Source organism: Bos grunniens, chromosome 7, assembly GCF_055505025.1.
Source record: "Bos grunniens cultivar Pamir isolate PY7600 chromosome 7, Bosgru_T2T1.0, whole genome shotgun sequence".
Lineage (NCBI taxonomy): Eukaryota > Metazoa > Chordata > Mammalia > Artiodactyla > Bovidae > Bos > Bos grunniens.
In genome coordinates this window covers 31,611,117-31,631,471 of record NC_141171.1, presented here as the reverse complement: position 1 = coordinate 31,631,471, position 20,355 = coordinate 31,611,117, and the positions used below count along the sequence as shown (strand labels likewise).

At 37.4% G+C, this 20,355-nt stretch overlaps 1 protein-coding gene across 1 annotated transcript in view; it reads left to right on the top strand.

Moving 5' to 3' along the window:
- LOC147369000 (zinc finger protein 474) overlaps positions 1-20,355 on the top strand; it is a 139,666-nt gene that overhangs the window by 99,146 nt on the left and 20,165 nt on the right. The gene's annotated exons all lie outside the window — the stretch shown is intronic.

Genomic DNA, 20,355 nt, shown 5'->3' with positions numbered 1-20,355 from the left:
ATTTTAAAAGCTACTTTGTAAAAATGTTCTCTTATTAAAAAAAAATCTGTAATTACAGTTTCCTATTTTTTTAATTCTTGATCTGGTTACAAAAGGGTTGTTTATTGGTATTTTCAGAGAGTTGACATTTGACATTAAATATATATTCTATTGTGCTTTTAATTGTTTCTTTTGACTCCTCTTATACTTTCTTTGGGTGTGTATTTTGTTCTTTTTCTGGTTTGTATTTACTAGTTCATTTATATTTAATTTTTACCTTATTAAATACTTTTAAGCCTATATTTATTATTACTATTGCTTTTGTATGTGTTTTTAAATTTCAAAGTAGTTAGTTTTTTGTTTTTTTTGTCTTGGTTTCTTTCCTTTTTCTATCCCATATAAGAATTTTTTGTTTGCTTTGCTTTATTTTATCTACTTATATTTCTGAAGTTTGTTAAAGTCTTCCAAAATTCAGATACTCTTTTGTTGCTAAACTAGTCACAGAATATACCTCCCCAAATACCTGTGGACTGCACTTTCCATAACATCTGGAACCAGTTCAGGGTTTCAGAGGGAGAGAGATAGGAAGACAATACCTGAAAGTCCTTAATGCAATGGCTGTTGCATCATCTCTTCACTTCCCTAGTGAGAGCCAAATCAGCAGTACTCTTGACAAGCCAAATCTTCTTTCTGGAGGTAACCGTATGTAATTAATGAGCAAAGCACTCTATATATATATGACATTATTTATAAGATTTCCTTGATGTGATGAAGGAAATTGGGAATTCTCTGGGGAAAGTCTGTGTATACACTCTGAGTTGTCATTCAGCTCCATGAGGTATAAATGTCTAAACTGTTAAACAACCAACCAATCTGGACAAGAGTACCTCCTTTGGAAAGGAGGGAAGTTTGATTTGTAAAGAGACTGGAAATGTCATGGCTTCAGAGAAATGTTTCTAAAGTAAATTAAAATTAAAGTTTATTATAGTATATAGAGTATTTTCTTATCCACTAGATAACTTTATACTAGCAATGATCCTGTGACACAAGTAAAAAAGATGTGACTATCATCACCATCCTGATAGACACCACTGAATACAAAGAATGGGAAGTGACTCACCCAAAGTTATACAACTAGAACATGATGACATCAGTATTGGAATACACATCTTAAGACAACACACATCTATTTACTTATACTTTACTGTAATAATCCCCTACACCTAAAGATTCAATTTTCATGGGAAATTCTTGGATTCCAATTCATGTAAATGATGAAATCTTGGAAATGAGGAATTCCTCACATGTAGTCATTGAATAGATATTGGTTGATTTTAATAGCATTGTGCTAAATGTCTTGCAGTTGCCCTTTACCCTTTCTGTCATGCTCTACACACCAGGGGCTGACTTAAACCTCAGCATTACAGGCTCTCTTGCCCTCTGAGATCTGGTAGTGTTGACCAGTGGGAGCACCATCAGGAGACTGGAGGGAAAGAAGAGAATGAGGTTCAGGCATTTACTTCCATTTCCTCCCTGCAGGCTGATTTGGGCTGGCCATGTTACTTAACTGAAAATCTCAGTGCTTGTAAGAGGCCTTCTTTACCCCTTCATTTTTCCCCTGTTCCAGTAGCAATGTCCCCCTTGCCTTCTCAGGCCTGGGGTACCACGCCATTCCTTCTGGTTTCTCTGTACCTCTGCTTATACCTTTGTAAAGGTCTCTTTTTAAGTGATCCTCAAGTTATCTGACTTGAATGTGCCAGCTATTTCTTTCAAGGACCCTGATAAAGGAGACAAATTACTCTGAAAGTTTATAGCTTAAGTAAAAAAAGATGGGATAAAGAGACATGTTTTCTAGCCAAGCCAAAAGCTATTCATATACTAACATCTGATTATACAGTTTTGGAAAAGAGTTGACTCTTTTAATATATTCTTCATTGGGGATTATACATTTTCTGGACCAAAATCATAATCAGATCCAAAAGGTTTCTAATACTTTATATATAGTTAATAAAATTTAACAGTAACAGGAAAAAAGATAAAAGGGAACAACCCTTTCAGTTTCCAAAGCAGAGAGAAAAAACAGGGCATTGCTCCTAAATCACTCTGTTGCCGTGCAAACTTCTTAGCCATACCACGCTGAAACATCCCTTAGAAGAGTCAGTCTCCCAATTCTGATTCTTTGGCTAATTAAAGCAGACGTGGGGCACTACAATGGCTCACTTTCCAAAATTCAGTGTGAGAAGAGTGGGAATGTTGATTACATGTGAACAGAGGGATTGAAACAATACATTTCCTGTAGGCATCTATGTACACATAAGGATTCTTTCTCTCTCTCTCTCTCACTCTCTCTCTCTCACCCACACACACACAGCCAGAAAGGTAAACCCACAGAGAAAAAGGTGTGATTGTCAGAATTCATTCTGCTGCTTGGAGACTAGACAGGACCAAAGGCTATTACTTTCGTTCTGAGTCAAAGCAGGGTGACATGCTGACATGTTCAATATTTTCTGCCAGTTGGTCACAATTTGGGTAGGTGGGAAAATATACTTCATTCCTATTCTCTCCCTTATCCCCTGCCATGAGTTAATTTTTAATATAATGCCATAAGAAATATTACAATTCAAAAAATAAGAAAGGAACCAAGCTACATCATTGCTTAATCAACATAGGATAGGTTTCCACTGTCAAAGTCGAATGGAGCATTATCCTCCAGTGGTTTTGTTTTGTTGTTTGTACAGGAATAAGGCTGATTACATTTTCCTCTTTTGAATTTTAATGAGAAGGGGGACTGTGAACTAAAATATATTGGCTACAGCCACTGAAAGCTACAAGGTGGCACAAAATAAGAGTGGGTCATTCATACTAACAATTTTTTCAGTTTTGAAACAGTGCCTTTTGTCAGGCAAGGTAATGAGGCAAAGTGACCAATCAGAAATATGTTATAAAATTTGTGTATTTGAACGATGGTTGCAGTTGCTAGTCCCTTGTCTCTGTTTTCAGCAGCATAATAGGTATTTCTTCAGACCACCAACTTGGAGGTAAAATTACTGCACAAGTTAATAATAAAACAATTTGTGTATCAGCCATTCTAAGTTTAGAGCAAGAGAAATGAGAGTAAGGACTTAGAAACAAAAATGATGATTGTCAAAATTAACATTTATTTCTTAATTGCTCAAAGTGAGGATAAATAATTGTACTGTAAATGAAAGTTGATATATTGAGAACTGTAGATTTAAGCAAATTATTTAAAACTAACCACAACTGCTTTTTGAATTTAAAATTGTCCGTATATTTTTTCAAACATCAAAGAAGAAGGTAGCAAATAAAGGAGATGCAAGACATTAAAAGCAGAAAAGACCATTGGTATGAAAAAACTCTAATATGTTAGCTTGATGATAAAAGTAAACAGCATAATACTCTACTAAATAAACAAAATGCTGACAGGAAACTTTATACTAATATCAAGCAGAAGTGAATGCAAACTAAAAGACTCATGTTACTTGATGTAGGTTAAAATACAAAGAGAAATTATAATTATTCCTTATGAGCAAAAATATGAATAAAATATAAAATTACTGAAGATAAATGATATATTTCTAAGAACACAACAATAATAAAAGGCAACACTTCACTTTCTGTACTTTATGGATAATAAAGAAAAAAGAAAATATAGCAGATTGAATAGCAATATGTATAATAGTATTTAATAAATATGTAGATATCTAATATCAAACCCTAGAAACAAAGAAAAGCATCATTTTTTCAAGGACCCATGCTGCTGCTGCTAAGTTACTTCAGTCGTGTCAAACTCTGTGCAACCCCATAGACAGCAGCCCACCAGGCTCCCCCATCCCTGGGATTCTCCAGGCAAGAACATTAGAGTGGGTTGCCATTTCCTTCTCCAGTGCAGGAAAATGAAAAGTGAAAGTGAAGTCACTCAGTCGTGTCCGACTCTTCGAAGGACCCATAGATATTCACAAATATTTATCAAACCTTTAAAAAAAAAAAATACTAAGTTCCCCAAAGTAGAAATACTATAAGCAAAATTCTCCAACAAAAAATACATTCAGTGCTAGAATCAAATAAGAAAATTAGGAACAAAACAAATTTTTTTATATAAAATTGTCCTCACATAAAGTAAATAATAACATCACAATTACAGGGTGTCTGAAAAATAAGTGAGAAAAAGATTTAACTATATATATTACTAAAAGAATGGAAATAAGCAAATAATGTGCCACTTGTTATGTTAGAAAAATAAATCCAAAATAAACTTTAGAAATACACAAGGAAAAAAATTTTTTTAATGAGAAGCAAAAATCTATGAGAAAAATGATAGAAATCATAAATTAATTCAAGACTTGGTTCTAAGTGGATGGGAGAATCAAACACAATAAAATAAATAATTTACCACTACAAAATATGAGCAAGAACACAAGAGAATGAATTCATAAAATAAATAAATGAAAAGGAGAAATGACTATAATAAAGAGAAAATCATCGTAAGAAAATATTTTGCACAACTTTATATTAGTAAATTTTAAAACTTCAATTTTAGAGGAAATAGACTATAAATTGTGCAAGAAATTGTGAATGTTGTTAAAGTTCTCCAAAAAGCTTCTGACACAGAAGGTATTTTTGGAAATTATTTTCATTCTTCCAAGGGACAGATTACTCCAACATGATTTGAATTTGTTCCAGAGCAACACAAAATAAGGAATTCTCTTCAAATTCTTTTATGACCCTAGCATATGTGTGATAGTTACATCAAACAAATTCTTTCCCCTCTCTCTTCCCCTCTCTCTTTCCTCACCAAAACTGTGAATGATATTTCAGTTCAGTTCAGTTCAGTTCAGTCGCTCAGTCATATCTGACTCTTTGCAACCCCATGGACTGCAGCACGCCAGGCCTCCCTGTCCCTCACCAACTCCCGGAGTTTACCCAAACTCATGTCCATTGTGTCGGTGATGCCATCCAACCATCTCATCCTCTGTTGTCCCCTTCTCCTCCTGCCCCCAATCCTTCCCAGCATCAGGGTCTTTTCAAATGAGTCAGCTCTTCACATCAGGTGGCCAAGTATTGGAGTTTCAGCTTCAACATCAGTCCTGCCAATGAACACCCAGGACTGATCTCCTTTAGGATGGACTGGTTGGATCTCCTTGCAGTCCAAGGGACTCTCAAGAGTTTTCTCCAACACCACAGTTGAAAAGCATCAATTCTTCGGCGCTCAGCCTTCTTCACAGTCCAACTCTCACATCCATACATGACCACTGGAAAAACCATAGCCTTGACTAGACTAACCTTTGTTGGCAAAGTAATGTCTCTGCTTTTGAATATGCTATCTAGGTTGGTCAGAACTTTCCTTCCAAGGAGTAAGCGTCTTTTAATTTCATGGCTGCAGTCACCATCTGCAGTGATTTTGGAGCCCAGAAAAATAAAGTCTGACACTGTTCCCACTGTTTCCCCATCTATTTCCCATGACGTGATGGGACCGGATGCCATGATCTTCGTTTTCTGAATGTTGAGCTTTAAGCCAACTTTTTCACTCTTCACTTTCACTTTCATCAAGAGGCTTTTGAGTTCCTCTTCACTTTCTGCCATAAGGGTGGTGTCATCTGCATATCTGAGGTTATTGATATTTCTCCCAGTAATCTTGATTCCAGCTTGTGCTTCATCCAGCCCAGCATTTCTGATGATGTACTCTGCATATAAGTTAAATAAGCAGGGTGACAATATACAGCCTGGATGTACTCCTTTCCCAATTTACAACCAGTCTGTTGTTCCATGTCCAGTTCTAACTGTTGCTTCCTGACCTGCATACAGATTTCTCAAGAGGCAGGTCAGGTGGTCTGGTATTCCCATCTCTTTCAGAATTTTCCACAGTTTATTGTGATCCACACAGTCAAAGACTTTGGTATTATATATATATATATATATATATATATATATATATATTGGCATGATAATGATATATTAGCAGAGAGAATAAGCAGTACATCAAAAGATTAATACAATATAACCAAGTGAGATGAACTCCAAGAACATATTCAATTCAGTATTGGCAAATACATTGATTTCTTTCAATGAGTCAAGTCCCAATAGATGTTAAAACATATTTGATTAAATTTAAGACCTATACCTGACTTTAAAATATTGTTTTAAATCTCCCAGAAACTGTAAATAAGAAGATATTCTTCATATAATAATTATCCAAATTTGTCAAAAAAGTTAAGTATTAAAAATAGTAGTAAAAACATAAAAATAAAATATGTAGGAATAAACTGGTTAAGAAATATCCTTAATCAGGTATATAAAAGAAAACTAAAATATTCTTAAGAACATTAAATATAATTTAAATAAATGCAAATGCATGCCATGTTTTGGTTACCAATACTTAATATTTTACTATCATTCACTTTCTTCAAAATAATCTATAATATCCATGTATTTTTATTCAATATTGAAGTACTGTTTCTTTAGAAACTTTTCAGCTATTCTGAAGTTAATTTTAAAAAGAGATAAATGAAAATGCTAAGAAAATTTGGAAGGATTTAAAAATGTAAGAATACTTATCCTGCTGCTACTGCTGAGTCGCTTCAGTCATGTCTGACTCTGTGCAACCCCACAGACGGCAGCCCACCAGGCTCCCCTATCCCTGGGATTCTCCAGGCAAGAGTACTGGAGTGGGTTGCCATTTCCTTCTCCAATGCATGAAAGTGAAAAGTGAAAGTGAAGTCACTCAGTCATGTCCGACTCTTAGTGACCCCATGGACTGCAGCCCACCAGGCTCCTCCACCCATGGGATTTTCCAGGCAAGAGTACTGGAGTGGGGTGCCATTGCCTTCTCCAATACTTATCCTAGTAGATATTAAATTTATAAATTATAATGTCTGACACAAAACTGCCTCAGGAGGCAGAAACAGTCTGAACTGAAACATAATAAAGCAGCCAGAAGTAGACCCAAGGATATATGGTAGTCAGTTATATGAGAAAGATGGCAGGCATTTCAACTGGTGAGATGATGAATAGAATTTCTGGTAAATAGCATTGGGATTACCAGCTAGACATTTGGGGAAAAGAAAGCTGAATTCCTATGGTAAAATAACCTCTAGATGGATCAAAGAGTTAAATGTACACAAAAAGATAAGAAAAACAAAGAGAGAAACCAGAAACTACTAGAATAAAATAGGGGACAATATTTCTAATCAGTATAAGTAATACAAGTTCCACAATTAAATTTTGATAAATTTGGTTACATAGTAATGTAACATTTCTCTGCCATGAAATAAGCTTTTAAGTTAAATCAAAATACAAGCTGGTATATATATGAAAAAGATTAATACGCTTAATATATAAAGAGTTCCAGCATACCAATAAGGCAGTCAAACACCCCAACAGAAACATGGGTAAAAAAATAATAGGTAGTTCACAAGTGGAGAAATGCAAGGATTAACAAACATGTGGAACATAGTCACTCTCAGTAGTAGAGCAGTGGAAAAGAAATTACATATATTATTTTTCACTCATGAAATTAGCAGATGTTTATGTGACTGTAGGGAACACTGAATTGTCCAAGTCATATTGATGTAAATGTAATTCTACAGATTTTTGTAAAGCAGTGTGGGAGTGTGTATAAAGTCTTAAATTAGATACCTTTGGCCTAATAACTCCACTCCAGAAATTTATCCCAAAGAGATCTTGTGTAGGCTAAACTAATATATTTGAGGTTCTTTTTCATGTATATAAATAATCTGTAAATATCCTTCAGTATGAAACTGATGATTAATTATAATATAAATTATAAGATATCCCGTATCCAATAAAACAGCAATATAGATCTGAATTTCTTTGCTCAGAAAGATGTTCATGATTTTTTGGGGGGTTAAGAAAAGCAGGTTAAAATAGTAGGTAAGGAATGAATTGAACATGCAGTTGTAAATAATAAGGTCCATCTATGTAGCTGTGCACGTAGAAATATACAGACATGTATTAGTTATATTTCCCTGGAATACAAGTGACAGAATCTCAATCTAATTTAAGCAAAAGAGGAATCTGGGGGCTTAGATAGTTGAAAAGTGCAGAGTTTTGGTCTGCTTTTAGACACATCTTTTCCAGGGCTTCAAACAAGGTCATCATGAACAGCCAGTTTTCCCCTGTTTCCAAGTTTCTGCCCTACTTTCTCTGTGGCTTTGTCTTCAGAACAGTATCTCCCCTCATGGTGACAAGGAGGCTGCCACAGCTTTTGCCTCTTCTCCTGTCCGTATCAGCCCTGGCAAGGAAGAGAGAAAGTCTTTTCCTAATTACTCAGTTGAAAGCTCTGGGTTCACCAGACTTGGCTGGTTAATTTGGGATTTGTGCTTTGTTATTGTTCAGCTGGACACGATTGAAGCAACTTAGCAGCAGCAGCAGCATTGTTCAGTCACTAAGTCGTTTGTGTCTGACTCTTTGTGACCCCATGGACTGCAGCATGCGAGGCTCCTCTGTCCTTCACTGTCTCCCGGAGGTCACTCAAACTCGTGTTCATTGAGTTGGTGATACTGTCCAACCATCCTCTGCTGCCTCCTTTCCTTTTGCCTTCAATCTTTCCCAGCATCAGAATCTTTTTGCATCAGGTAGCCGAAGTATTGGAATTTCAGGTTCAGTACCTGTCCTTTCAATGAGTGTTAAGGACTGATTTCCTTTAAGATTTCCTGGTTTGATCTTGCAGTCCAAGGGACTCTCAAAAGTCTTCTCCAGAACCACAGTTTAAAAGCATCAATTCTTCAGTGCTCAGGCTTCTTTATGGTCCAGTTTTCACATCCATACCTGACTACTGGAAAAACCATAGCTTTGACTGTACGGATCTTTGTCGGCAAAGTGATGTCTCTGCTTTTTAATATGCTGTCTAGATTTGTCGTAACTTTCCTTCCAAGGAGCAAACGTCTTTTAGTTTCATGGCTGCAGTCACTATCCACAGTGAGTTTGGAGCCCAAGAAAATAAAATCTGTGCTTATACCCAAACCAACACTCTGATCTAGAGAACAGCAGTTCTGACTGGCTTAGGCCTGTATGCTGTGTCAGACTTTCCACTGTATCTCCACCATATCCAAAGGTAATCTAGGATAATACCTATAGTGTGTGGCCTGAGAATCAGCTGAGGCAGGGGGAGAGAGGAGGGATCTCAGTTTAGGAAAATTGATGGGGTAATTATCTGACAATGGGTAAGTGGATGCTGGGCCACTGAAAGAACAAAAGACATTTCTCCCTTCATGATGATGTTTTTGGACACCACTGTTTTATGTATTATTTGAGAATTTGCAATCTTTTAATTAGCAAAACTTATTCGAGACTATTAGTATGCCTTCTTTTAGATAATCTATTTGCAATATAAATAAAATACATAGATATTTGTTTCTCTCACTCATGATATTTTTGCTTGTATTTTGTATTTATGCCATGTCTTTAACTTATTTTTCTTTCCTATAAATCTCTCAGTATTGCTTCTTTCTGTTGTCATACCATAGCTGTTATTCAAGCTTCCAAAGTCACAGGTGAAACAATCCATGCAAAAAGGGAAGGTATTTACCCTAGGAAGTATTTCAGAGAAAGAAGAAAAGTAAAGAAATAGGTGGTGGCTCCTGAATGTTTGAAGAGGGTTCTAGGGGACTGACTCGTTTTGAAGTTTTGTTTGCAGAACAAACTTGATTTTTACTTTGTTTGCAAGTTTATATACAGTGCTGGAGGAAAAGGTGACTTTCTAAAGCCTCCCTGAAAAGCCTTTCAATTTGAATGTGCTCAGTTGCTAAGTTGTGTCTGACTCTTTGGGACCCCTTGTAGCCTGCCAGGTTCCTCTGTCCATGGAATTTCCTAGGCAAGAGTACTCAAGCGGGTTGCCATTTCCTCCTCCAGGGAATCTTCCCAGCGCAGGGATAGAACCCAAATTTCCTGTGCCCCCTACACTGGCAAGAGTATTCTTTTACCACTGAGCCACCTGGGAAGCCTTTGGTGAATGGTTAATTCAGATCAGTGCTTCAAAAAGTTTGTGTACACATAAGTCACCTCAGATCAGAACAGATCAGTCGCTCAGTCGTGTCCGACTGTTTGCGACTCTGAATCGCAGCACACCAGGCTTCCCTGTCCATCACCAACTCCCAGAGTTCACTCAGACTCACGTCCATCGAGTCAGTGATGCCATCCAGCCATCTCATCCGCTGTCATCCCCTTCTCCTCCTGCCCCCAATCCCTCCCAGCATCAGAGTCTTTTCCAATAAGTCAACTCTTCGCATGAAGTGGCCAAAGTACTGGAGTTTCAGCTTCAGCATCATTCCTTCCAAAGAAATCCCAGGGCTGATCTCCTTCAAAATGGACCTAGTGATCTGTTAAAATGTAGATTGTAATACAGTGTGACCATATCGGGGCCCACAGTTCTCCATTTCTCAAAGCTCCCAAGTGATATTCATCCTGCAAGTCTGTGGGCCATTCTTTGAGAAGGAAAGATTTGGATAATATTTTCTACCTATTAAGCAAAACTTAAGCCAGTCATAATCTGCATACTTTTTCTTAAAATTGGAAGTATATTAAAATAGACTTGTGACTATTCTGGGTTTTTTGTATATGCTACTATATTTCTATTGAAGGCTACATTTTTAAAAATCAACAGAACTTTATCTTGTGGTCATTCATCCTAAAAGAAGGTAAATACTTTCATTCTCTCTCCTGCTTTCTAATATAAAATCCCATATCTGTTTTTACATTAATTCCATAAGAAAGAATGCTTTCTTGTGCCATCTTAAATGCTATTTTTCTCGTGAAACCACCAAAGAGTACTCAATTTAACTTTGAATCAAACTGTGATTGTGAAAAATCCTTTCCTGTTTGAGCATTTGATGATGTGCTCTGTCAAGGGCAAACTCAGAAGCCATGGGTTTTTACTTTATTGCTGCCAGCTAGTGTGATTTGCAAGGCAGAAGGAGCACAGGGCAAAAAACTTCTCTTGGAGAAAAAGCGTTGAAACCTTAGATGCCCACCCATGCAGAATGGTGGCTGCTCCTCTTCTCTGTGGGTCCATGTGAAATGGGGCAGCAGACATAGCCCAGCTCTGGTTTCAATACTGGTCAGGATGGACAGCCCAAGCCATTTAACCTGTTAGAGTCTGTGTATGAACGTGTGGCTGAATTCACTTTGGGTTACCAACACTTTTAATAATTTTGAATAATGTATATGCTTTTAAACTCACATACCCTCTCCAGCTCCAGGCCCTTTGCCAGTTCCTCTTGGCTGTGCTCAGATGGGTGGAATCTGGGAACCAGCATCAAAAGCAGACGTCTGCTCTACCCAAGAGCGATGTGCGCGTGTAAAGCAGAAACACCCCTCCCCGCACCTCCGCTGGCTTGAGTGCCTTTCTTTAGCTTACCCCAGGAGCCACACTTGCTCTGGGGACTCTAATAAGCAATTCCAAATGGTAGCTCTGCTGTAAATTTTACTTCTGTGCCAGCATCTCACTCACCTTTTGGGTTCCTGGCCCTGTTTTTGAACATGGCGTCCCTGCTGGGTGAGCCCTGATGCAGTCTCCTCTGAGCGCCCTTGTTGCTGTCCTGACTGCCTGCACAGGTTACCTTGTCTTGTGGGAATTTATTTGGACTTTCAGACTGAACTCAGCACCTACAACTATCTATGTTCTCTGACTCATATTGAGGCCCACTGGTTAGGTGTTTGTTACATTCCCACTTCTTTGGCTATGATTCTGTGAAAGTTACTGGTATTTGCTAAGAAGAGAGTGATCATAGTAACATAAGCATTTATAATAACATTAAAGCCTGCTGATGAAACGTTATCACAACCTACATGTACTTTTTTCCAGAGACAGAGGCCTTTAGAAACCAAAGAAATATGTTTTATAAAGGCATCTACACAGTAAACAACTTCTTTTTACTGTAAAATCATGACACATTGGATAATGAATGTTGGGTTGACCATTGGTGCAAGTTTGGCCTTTAGCTATGCCATTGTGGTTGTAAGGAAAGAGACCTCACAGTGCACTTCTGTGGCTTGGCCATCCCCCTCACACTTGCTTCTCTGAGCCTCAAGGGACCCTATAGGACTTGTGGAGTTCATGTCTCTAGCATTTTGCATAGACAAGAAAAAAAGAGTCTTACATATGCATGTGACTCAGTTTTAAATGTATAAGGAGAAAATTATGTTTTAAGTTCATTAGTCTTTCAGTGCCAAACTTAAGCTATGGATGAAAACAAAAAGGATTCAAATATGTTTTGAATAATCATTTACTCTAGAGCATCTGGCAAACATAAACTTGGATATATGGAAGAACCTCCGTATTAACAATGGCCACTTTCCAAAGAACAGTAAAGAGACATATATTAAAACAACAACAACAACAAAAAAGCCCAAACCACAGTCATCTGCCGCAGAAGTAATGATTGCAGGAATTATAAAGGATGGTGATAATAAGCGGAAGGTTATGCCTTTAAGTCCTGCCAATGAAATCCAGTTTGATGAAATGAGGGTTTAATTATAAAAACAAGGATGACTTTCACTTCTATTTTTAATTTTATGGATGAAAAGTAAGCCTCAGAAATATGAAAGAACCAAATAAAGGCATCAAATAAGAATAACTTAAACTCCTTTTCTTATCCTGGTTTGTGGGGGGTTGGGGCATTTGAGAGCAAAGGATTGTTTGGCAGGCAATAGATAAATATAAACAAACTGAAAGTCCTTGACTTTGCCTTAAGTGGTGAAATGCATGATGAAGACAAGACTGAAAGGGTCTGAGTTGATAAACATGAAGGCAAGTTTTGTTCTTGTTTATTGGCTTATGAAGCACATCTTGCTTAATACAAGGTGCTGGGCTAGCAATCAGAAAGGCTGTTGAAACCCCAAAGTAGATCTATTCTGAGAGTTTAATTCCTGCAGAGATATTTTCATTTACTTCAGAAAATAAAGTATCTTACATATAGCTGGAGCTGTGTGTACCAAAGAGTTTCTCTGAATAAGGATTATAGTTCCTAAGTGAATGCTGTACTATATGCCAGGATGGCAAAATAGTATGTTGAACCCAAATGAAGAACTTAGGCTAAAGCATTAAAACAGATTGGCATTTTAAATCAAATTATTCTTATTATTTTAAAACTTTTTTTCTGGATGAGGGGTGGTGAGGAGAGGCCCAGAAAGAGTTACATAAGGACAAATGCCACGTTTAAGTAAAAGTTGGTTTTAATTCAGAGCTACTCAGTGGGAGGTCTATATCATATTTTTTACATTTTGTAATAAGCCCAAAATTGTATGGGTCTTTTCTCCCCCTAAACTGGCAACTTTATGTGGCTATGTTCATCTATACCCAGTCTAAGTGGGCATACACACAAACCAAAAAGTTTTAAAAATATATTGCCTGTCTCCAGGACATTTAAAAACTATTTTACTTTACATCATCATTAAGGAAGATGATTTAAACAGAGACACAGTCTACTTTTTCAATATCCTAACCCTGGGACTAAAATTAGCAACTAAACCTTTGAATTCAAACCATTCCAAGTTGTGGAATCAATTGCATTAACCTTTCTACCAGTTTTCCTGCTCAGTTTAATCCGATAGCCCCAAGAGATGGGTTCTGAAGGAGTGCCTGAGCTCTTGGGGGAGGAAGTGGTTAAGAAGGAAGAAGTACATTTCTGGGCAGGGTGTCTGAGCATGCAATGACTTTACTCACGGCTGGAGTAGACAGTGTCTAAATATCAAGTGTCATTTAGAGATGTCAAAAGGCTTACTGGCTCTAAAATACCTGATGATCCCACCATAAATTCACTCAATAAGGATGCATTCATTAATTAAACATTTGGGGATAGAAGGCACCTATCGTGCACCATCTTGTGTTTGGCATTTATGCGTGATTAACAGAGGGGAATAGGACGTGTCTTTGATTCTGAGACCCACCTCATATTTTCCAGGCCCTGTCAAGAGTGCAAATGGAAGCCCACATGCCATGTGTCTGAATATTTTAAGGCCATTAATTAAAATGTTATACAAGTTTAAGTGTTAGTCACTCAGTCATGTCCAATTCTCTGCGACCCCATGGATTGTAGCCCATCAGCCTCCTCTGTCCATGGAATTCTCCAGGCAAGAATACTGGAATGGGTTGTCATTCCCTTCTCCAGGGTGACCCAGGGATTGAACCTGGGTCTCCTGCACTGCAGGCAGATGGTTTACCAACTGAGCCACCAGGGAAGCAGCATTTACATATATCTTTGACATATAAAAATTGTGTGTGTTTAAAGGCTACAACATGATGTTGTGATAATGTGTACACTGTAAAGGGTTTCCCTGGTAGTTCAGCTGGTAAAGAGTCCACCTGCAATGCCGTAGGCCCTGGTTTGAATCCTGGGTTCAGAAGATTCCCTGGAGAAGGAATAGGCTACCCACTCCAGTATTCATGGGCTTCCATTGTAGCTCAGACAGTAAATAATCCACCTGCAATGCAGGAGAACTGGCTTTGATCCCTGGGTTGGGAAGATCCCCTGGAGGGCGACATGGCAACCTACTCCAGTATTCTTGCCTGCATAATCCCCATGGACAGAGGAACCTGGCGGGTGACAGTCCATGGGGTTGCAAAGAGTCAGACACAACTGAGCAAGTAAGCACAGCACGGCATATGTTGTAAAAAGACCACCGTAATCAAGCTAAATAACTTATGCCTTCAATTTTATATTATGTGTATGTGTGTGTGTGTGTGTGTGTGTGTGTGTTGAGAAGGTTTAAGATCCATCCTCTTAGCAAGTTTCAGGAATACAGTACAGTATTGTTAATTCTGGTTACCATGCTGTACATTATACCTCCAGAACCCATTTATCTTGCAAAGTGAAACTTTGCACCCTTGCCCAACATCTCCTTATTTTCTCCTTTCTATTCTGATCTTTGGAAACCACCAAAGATCTGCTTCTATGAGTTGACTATTTTACATTCCAAGTATGAAGAAGACTTGTCTTTCTGTGTCTGGTTTATTTCACTTAGCGTAATGTCCTCCAGGTGTTCTCTTTTTTAAGATTGAATAATATTTCATGGGGGGAGGGAGCGAGAGAAAGGAAAGAGGATGAAGTTTAGAGAGAGAAATATCACATTTTCTTCATTTATCTGTTAAAAGACTTTTCATTTGTTTCTGTATCTTGGCTACTGTGAATAATGCTACAATAAACATGGGAATGAAGATCTCTTAAAGATCCAGATTTCAATTCCTTTGGGTAGATACCCAGAAATGAGCTTGCTGGATCATATGTTAGTTCTATTTTTAATTTTTTGAAGAACCTCTATACTGTTTTCCGTGATAGCTACACCAGTTTACATTCCCACGGAGTGTATAAGGGTTCCTTTTTTTCCACATCCCTGGCAACCCTTACCTTTCATCTTTTTAATGACAGCCATTCCAACAGGTGTGAGGTGGTATCTTATTATGGTTTTGATATGAATTTCTGTGATAATTAATAATGTTGAGCACTTTTTAATATATTTGTTTACCATTTGTATGTCTTCTTTTGAGAAATGTCTATTCACATCTTTGCCCATTTAAAATCAGATTTTTAATTTGCTTTGTTATGGAGGCTGTATGGGTCCTTTATATGTTTTGGATATTAACTATTTATCAAATATATAGTTTATAAATATATTTTCCCAATCCATAGGTTGTCTCTTCATTTTGATGATTGTTTCCTTGGCTGAGCAGAAACTTCTTAGTTCGATATAATCTCATTTGTCTGTTTTTGCTTGTGTTACCTTTGCTTTTGATGTCATAAGAAAAAACATTATTGCCTTGACCAATGTCAGTAAGCTTTTTCTCTGTGTTTTCTGCCCATGTGCTTACCACTTCAGATCTCAGTTGATGTTTGCATATGGTGGGATAAAGACCCAATTTCATATGAATATCCAGTTTTCCTAACACCAATTATTGAAGAGCCTATCCTTTCCCAGTCTGTGTTCTTAGCCCACTTTCAAGGGTTAGCTGACTGTACATGCATGGATTGATTTCTGGGCCCTCTATTCTATTTCATTAGTTTATATGACAGTTTGTATGCCAGTACCACGCTGCTTCTGACATGCACAGTGGAACAGCCAGCTAACCTTTAGAACATTCAAATGCAGTCACCTTTGTTTTGAGCACATAAAACAAATAAGGACAACAACATTCGCTGAATCTGAACAGTTTAGTCAGAAGAGCTGTTGTTTTCGGGTGACACACACTACATTGTGCCATTCTTCGTGGTGGAATCTGAAGTGACCCATGAATCCTTTAACAAATTTAGGATCGGGATGTTTGTGACACACAGGGCTTGCTAAAGAATAGATCCTGGAGCACAGGCTCTTGTCTGGGCCAAGGATGGTTCTACCATGGAGCCTATAATTTAGTAAGAGAAAGAGACAAGAAATCCTGAATTATAGTAGGAGACTAAATGAAAGAGTGCTGTGATAAAAGAATAACAATAACTGGCTTTTACTGGCTCCCTGTGTCCCACTCTTAGATGTGCTTTATATATATTATTTCATTTGAACCTTAGGAGTAGTAAGTGAAGATTGCAAAATACAGAACTGAGACACAGAAATATTAGGTAACCTGTCCACATATGTGAATGTCAGTCAGAGGCCACATTTTAAGTAGGATTTGCCAGATATAGTAGTTTGCCAAATTTTATTTTAACTTTTAAAATAGGTGTCCATGAAAGGCATTTTTTTTTCATTATCATTATGCTCTTGTCTGGTTTTCCATTCTCAAGAAAAATAGTTCAGCTCTGTGTGAGTGTATGTGTGTATTTTTCTAGAACTAGGGTCTTTGGTTTTGATCAGCTAACTCTAAAACATATATGGAAATGGCAAAGGCCAAAAATAGCCATGAAACTCTTGTGGAAGAACAAGGTTGGAAGATTTACAATAGGGGATATTAAGACATATCATAAATCTACAGTTATTAAAACAATACAGTATTCAGAAAAGGAGAAACAAATCAAGGGGATGTTGCAGAGAATTTAGAAACAGGCCTATACCCAAAAGGAATTGTGATTTATGATACAAATGATTCTGTTTAGGGTGGAGGGAGGGCAGCCTTTTCAGTAATGATGATGGGTCACTGGATATTCGTATATAAAAATAAATGAAATGTTATTCTCATCGCATATCACATCCAAACATCAATTCCAGGTGGGTTGTAGTTCTAAATGTGAAAGTGCTTTTAGAAGATAGTATGTGAAAATATCTTTCTGACCTTAAGTGATGAAAAGGTATTTTTAAAACAAAAGTAAAAGCAATAATCATAAAGAAAAACATTTACAAATTAGACTACATCAAAATTAAGAAGTTTTGTTTATCAAAAGACATCATTAATGGAGTGAAAAGTCAAGCCAGAATGTGGCAGAAGACATTTCAATACATATGTCTATGTATGTCTGGATGCATATCCAGAATATATAAAGAACTCTTACAAATCAGTAAAAAAAAAAAAAAAAAAGACAAGATTACACAATAGGAAAAAATGGGCAAGGAATTTGAGAAGGCACTTCATAAAAGAGACTTATCCAAATGACCAACAAACATGAGCATGTGTTAAACTTTATTAATCATGAGGGAAATGCAAGTGAAAACCTTAATGAGATATAACAGCATGTTCACCAAAGTGGCTGAATTTTTATAAATGATCACCAATACCAAATGTCGATATGTTTTTTGGCATCTTGTACTTTGGTGATACAAGTGTCAATTGATCCAGTCACTCTGGAGAATTTACTTGCAATATATGTTAAACCTGAAAAATCGTTCAGTGATCTAGTAATTGAACTTCTATACCCAGGAGAAGTGCACCAAAACAATGGACCTCATGGTCATAGCTGTATTGTTTGTAGTAGGCCTAAATTGTCCATCAGTGGTGACATAGATAAATATATCATGGTATACTTATACAATGAATGATGTTCAGCAATGAAATGAATGAATGAACTATTATAAGCAACATCTGGGTGAGTTTCATCAGTATTATATTGTATGGCACCCCACTCCAGTACTCTTGCCTGGAAAATCCCATGGATGGAGGAGCCTGGTGGGCTGCAGTCCATGGGGTCGCTAAGAGTCGGACACGACCGAGCGACTTCACTTTCACTTTTCACTTTCATGCATTGGAGAAGGAAATGGCAACCCACTCCAGTGTTCTTGCCTGGAGAATCCCAGGGACGGCGGAGCCTGGTGGGCTGCCGTCTATGGGGTTGCACAGAGTTGGACACGACTGAAGTGACTTAGCAGTGAAAGAGCATACTCTATAATGTTGAAAAACATGCAAACTAGTCTGTAGGGCAGATTTTAGGATGGTGGCTATCTTTGGGATGAAAGAGGAATAATGATCCAAGGCGGGCACGAGGTGGGTCCCTCGGAAGAGGGCAGGTTACACTTCTAAGTCCAAGAAGGCCACCGTGTAGAAATCTATCAAGTTGTGCAGTTATGATTTATATACTTTCCAGTGAACTTTAATACTGTGAATACACATGTGTTAACACTGTGAAGGAACTAAACAATGATGGACTAGAGAATAGAGGAGGGAGGTCAGGGAAGGGCTTCTGAGGAGGTTATGTGTCTTAAGTTCTAGAAGACAATCAATATGCATATGGCTGGGGAAAACCCTACTTTTGCCCTATGCAAAAGTGAGTACATTACCTCACTCTCACATGGATGGGGTGGTTGTACACTGAATTCAATAGTACTTTCACCATCTATGAAAGAGAAAGACCCTATGGCAGAAAATAGATGCGTTTTGATGGACTGCAGAACTAGGGAAGATTCAGAAATAGGAGATGCTTCCCAAAGGATGTACATGTGTAGGGAAAACATAGATGAGAAGAGAGACCCCTGAGGTATCAGCCCTGAAGGGACTGATCCAACGAGAGGAAGGAAAGACTGGAGAAATGACAAGGAAAGAAGGGAGCATACTGAACCCAATCAGCTTCCTTCCTTCAGTACTTCACCTGTCCTGATCTCAGACATCAAGTAGTAGAATCAGGGCTGAAAAATTAAGGAAAAAAAAAAAAAGAGTGTGTGTGTAGACTTGTTTGAGCGAACATCAGCAAACCTACATGAGGGAACTGAGCAAATAGGACATGCCCAAGTAGGGGGGTCAGGAAGGTGAGAGGGAAAAGAGAGGCTCCACTGATAAAGATAATGTGAAAGTTACATACAGAGGTTTGCTTGACATCTTTGGGGGAAAAATCAACTGTTTTATAGGCAACTTCTCACCTTTTAACAAAATTATTTCATGAACAAAACTTAAGAACTGATGGGCCAGAAGAGAAATGCAAAGGGAAAAAAAAGCCCTCTGAATGCCTGCCTATGTACCATATTTGACATTATGAAGGATTGAATGAGAATCACATTCAGAAACCATGACAATGCTCAAAGAAGAAGAAAAAAAAATTTCTGGCCTTCACCAACATTTTTACATTATGTGGAAAGTAAATATTGATGTTACTCCTCTGTATAAATAGATTTTACATACAAATCTTGAAGATGGGCATGTTCATGGCTTAGGCTAAAACGTATAGACTAAAGAAAGTAGAGTCCAAACTTCTGAGCATCATAGTAACGCAAAGATTTACACGTTCACACACAGCTAAGTCTGGCTCGTATTTGAGAGAACGCCACTGTAATTAATCAGTTCTCTCCAACGTTTACTTCAACAATTTGTTGTGCACAAAATGGCTTAAATTAGTTTTGGTAGTAGAAATAGTCTGAAATAAAATATAATATCCAAAGACAGCTCATATTACAGTTCTAAAATTATCACAGTGCAACAGTGTAAAGTTTACTTGTCCAGGTGTGAGCCATATGCTATAAGATTATTGCAAGGTACCTTCTCTTTTGCAAGATTTTCTTTTCAACACACTCTCAAAGATTACATAGTGATGATTCACACTTGTGTTGAACACATTCCAAATTGCCTATGTAGGAGTTATTTCTAACAAAACCAAGCAAAGACTTTTGAAGATTTCAAGCGGTGTTTTATTGGGAATCATTTATTTTCTAGCATTTCAGGAGAACAATCTGAAAACAAAACATAGCAGGATATTAAAATTATTAAAAAGTAGTCAGAGATGTTAACTTAGAGTTTGTAAAGAGTGGGAAAAAAAAGGAATAAGGCATATTTTTATTTATAGAACCCTTATTACATGAAGTAATATCCAGCTCATTACAATATGAAACTTTCTCTTGGGATAAACAGGTATGAAATAGTTGGGAAAAGAAATCTGACATCATAAAATATACAAATGACAAACCCCAGTGTCTTTAGTAAACTTACATATAGTCCAAACATAACAAAGAGATTAATAAATACATAATATGCATTTCATGGTCCAGATGAACAGAAAT